This window comes from Lampris incognitus, chromosome 17 (genome assembly GCF_029633865.1).
Source record: "Lampris incognitus isolate fLamInc1 chromosome 17, fLamInc1.hap2, whole genome shotgun sequence".
Classification (NCBI taxonomy): domain Eukaryota; kingdom Metazoa; phylum Chordata; class Actinopteri; order Lampriformes; family Lampridae; genus Lampris; species Lampris incognitus.
The window spans coordinates 38183719-38187843 of NC_079227.1; the positions used below are offsets into that span (position 1 = coordinate 38183719).

Below are 4125 nucleotides of genomic sequence, written 5' to 3' on the forward strand. Positions count from 1 at the left end.
TTATGACTATTACGACTACTGTTACTACTACTATTAGTAGTACTATTATTATGACTATTACTACTATTGTTACTATTACTATTAGGAGTACTATTATGATGACACTTACCACTACTGTTACTACTACTATTAGTAGTAATATTATTATGAGTATTACCACTACTGTTACTAAAGCTATTAGTAGTACTATTATTATGACTATTACTACTACTGTTACTACTACTATTATTAGTACTATTATTATGACTATTACTACTACAGTTACTAAAGCTATTAGTAGTACTATTATTATGACTATCACTACTACTGTTACTACTACTATTAGTAGTAATATTATTATGACTATTACTACTACTATTACTACGACTATTATTAGTACTATTATTATGACTATTACTGCTACTGTTACTAATACTATTAGTAGTACTATTATTATGACTATTACCACTACTGTTACTAATACTATTAGTATGACTATTACCACTACTGTTACTACTACTATTACTACTACTATTATTAGTACTATTGTTATGACTATTACCACTACTGTTACTAATACTATTAGTAGTACTATTAGTATGACTATTACCACTACTGTTACTACTACTATTAGTAATACTATTAGTATGACTATTACCACTGCTGTTACTACTACTATTAGTAGTAATATTATTATGACTATTACTACTACTATTACTACTACTATTATTAGTACTATTATTATGACTATTACCACGACGTTACTAATACTATTAGTAATACTATTAGTATGACTATTACCACTACTGTTACTACTACTATTAGTAGTATTATTATGATGACTATTACCACTACCGTTACTACTACTATTAGTAGTACTATTATTATGACTATTACTACTACTGTTACTAATACTATTAGTAGTACTATTATTATGACTATTACCACGACGGTTACTAATACTATTAGTAATACTATTAGTATGACTATTACCACTACTGTTTCTACTACTATTAGTAGTAATATTATTATGACTATTACCACTACTGTTACTAATACTATCAGTAGTACTATTATTATGACTACTACTACTACTACTGTTACTAATACTGTTAGTAGTGCATGTATGTGTGCGTGTCTGTGAGTACGCGCGCGTGTGTAATTGTTCGCGCGCGTTTGTGAGTAGTGTACGCACGCGCGTCTGTGAATGGTGCGCGTGCGCGCGTCCGTTTGTATGTGCGCGCGTATGTAAGTGTGCGCAAGTGTTTGTGAGTTGTGAGTGCGCGCGCTTCTGAGTTGTCTGTCGGTGTGCGCGCGTGTCTGTGCTTGCGCGCGCGTGTGTCCATGTGTGTGTTTGTGTGTGTGTTTGTCACCGTGTGTGTGTGTGTGTATAATTGTGCGCGCGCGTCTGTGAGTTGTGTGTGTCGGTGTGAGCGCATGTATGTGCTCGCGCGTTTTTGTGTGCGAACGCATGTCCGTGTGTGTGTTTTGTGTGTGTTTGTCACCGTGCGCGCGTATGCTTGTGTGTGCGTGTGCGTGTTTCTGTGTGAGTGTGCGCGCGCGTGTCCGTGTGTGCGTGTGTCTGTGTTTGTGTGTGGGTGCGTGCGCGCGCGTGTTTGTGCGTGTGTGTGCGTTTGTGTGTCTGTGTGTGTGTCTGTGCGTGTGTATGTATGTGTGTGTGCGTGTGTGTGTCTGTGTGTGTGTATGTGTATGTGCGTGCCTGTGTGTGTGTGTGTGCCTGCGTGTGTGTGTATGTGTGTGTGTGTGTGTGTGCGTGTGTGTATGTGCGTGTGTGTGTGTGTGTGTGTGTGTGTTAGTGAACAATAGAACATGGTACATAAAACAGGTGTGTAGTATTACGGACACACATCAGGTTCAGTATCATTACACAACTACGTCAGAAGAACCCAATCAGGGTGTGAGACAGTCCCCGACATAAAGCAGCGCTGCCAGCAGGTATTAACGGGCTCCAAGCCCCCATGTATGTAAGTCGGGTCTGGCTGTCTGTAGGAGCCTCGCTAGTTGAGCTGTTTGCTTATTAGACGGATGCAAGTCTCAGTCTTAAAGAGCGACGGTGGTCGTAAAGCTGTCCGTCAAGATGGTGTATGAGGATGGTTGTGAACACAGCGCACAACTATTGATCATCTATGACGTCAACAAAGGATTATTGATGAACCCGGAACAGGTTATTAACATCGTGTGGGTTGGGGCTGGAAGAAAAACAACATATGTGTCTAAAAGAATATAATGACATGTAGGGATGAGGTGGGGAAATGAGTAGTATTAGGCTGTACATACTTGTCAACAATGTTGAGTGTTAAGTACTGAGTAATAACAGTGGAAGAGCGTGTAGTATCTGTTTTAGGAGAAGTACAATTCTAGTGTTCCCTCCCATGGACGAGGCAAGTGTGGGGCTGACAGGAGCGAAGAGGTTGTCTTCCACTAACTTCAGAGGGTTTCTTGGCAGCCTTGCAGTGAGTTATTCAGTAAAGTGGGAGAAATGCAGCCTGCTGGAAACCTTGTTCTGAGCTTCAGGGAACTGATTTGTGTTTTAATTAAACCTGCTGAAGTGGGAGTAGGAGGATATAATGAAGCATGAGTATGCTGCATCTGAGTTCAGCATCTATGCAGTGAATGCGTGAAGGCGTCATCAGGAAACTGAGATTAGGTCTTAACAGACGCAGCTAATGGCGGTGTCTGAGCCAGAGATGAGGAAGCAGAGGCTTATCTTACAGCTGCTATGGGTCATTCTGTGACTTGTTTGCTGATTCTGAAAGAAATGTGTAGTTATACTCCTGTAGTGCGTTGTGTAGCCGTGTCAAAGGGCAGTAGAGTGGACTTGGGGTGATAATGGTTTGCATTATAAAATGTCCTTTACTGAAGGGTGCTCACAAGAGTACATAGCTGCTAGCTGCAAAGCTTCAGTTTGATCACACTGACAGGCTACAAGTAGTTTGGATATATAATGTTAGCGCATTTCATGATTTTGCAGCATAGCGCCACCTAGTGGCCAATTAACAGTAAATAATGCACAGAACCTCAGGGCGTCATGACTTATTGGTGGACCAAGTTTCGTGTTAATCGAAGTTGCTGTGAACAAGATCCGCCACCTTGAACCAATAGCATAGCTGCTGCTAAAGAGCTGCATGTTGTCCCTTATACTTTAAACGCTTATAACACAAAAACCGTCGCTGATAAACATCTGAACACATTCACACGTCATGCTGGTAGTGTCACGTGTCCTGTCAAATATTTTGGAATAGTTTGATCAAATATGTTTGAAAATAAAAAATATTAGGTATATTGTACACTGTACAGGCATATATTGTACATTGGTGTGGATGCATGTTTTGACCGATTAGAATGACCTTTGACCCCCTTGATATGTTCATTCTCCAGAATGTCTGTGGCGATTTTGGTAGCAATTGAATGAATCGGTGCAGAAATATTTATGCTTTATGATTTTTCATATTTTGAAAAATATAGAGTGACAGACTTCTGAATTGACCATATGTTGCAGTGCAGCAAAGTGTTGGCATCACTTACTGGATCTGCTCACAACATCTCAGCTCTGTAGGATGTGCAGGGGATTTGGGGGACATTTTGGGGCATTTTTGAAGATTCGCAGGTGAAATTTTATTTTTTTTCATAAACCACGCCCACTTTTAAAATCATGACCAAATTGCATGTATGATCCTAGATTGTGCACCCCAAATGTCATCCAAATCCATGTTGTCAATTATGAGATATAATCTTATCCAATTTATAGCGCCCTCTACTGGACAATTGAAACGTACTTCATAAATTAGGATCTTTTGACAATACGAGACGTACATCTAAAATTTCAAGTTGATATGTCAATGAATTGATGAGTTATGGTACCGTCATGGAAAATCACCGTTTTTCAGTCAAGGTTCATTGATCTGTCAAATCAAAACCGAGCAACGGATCAAAATTCTTTCGATAACTTTTTGCCTTGAGTGACTGTAGATGATGTGTACCACGTTTCGTGTAAATCGATCGCACGGCCTAGGAGGAGTTCGAACAATTAGTTTTGGCTATTTTCGCAAATTTGCGAAATGAAATTACAGCAGAAATGGGCGTGGCCTATACCACGTGATTCAGCTATGCTCAGGGAATCGGTGC

The 4125-nt window shown here is 39.9% G+C and overlaps 1 protein-coding gene across 1 annotated transcript in view; it reads left to right on the forward strand.

The window, feature by feature from the left end:
* LOC130127209 (AT-rich interactive domain-containing protein 5B-like) overlaps positions 1–4125 on the forward strand; it is a 126281-nt gene that overhangs the window by 4356 nt on the left and 117800 nt on the right. The gene's annotated exons all lie outside the window — the stretch shown is intronic.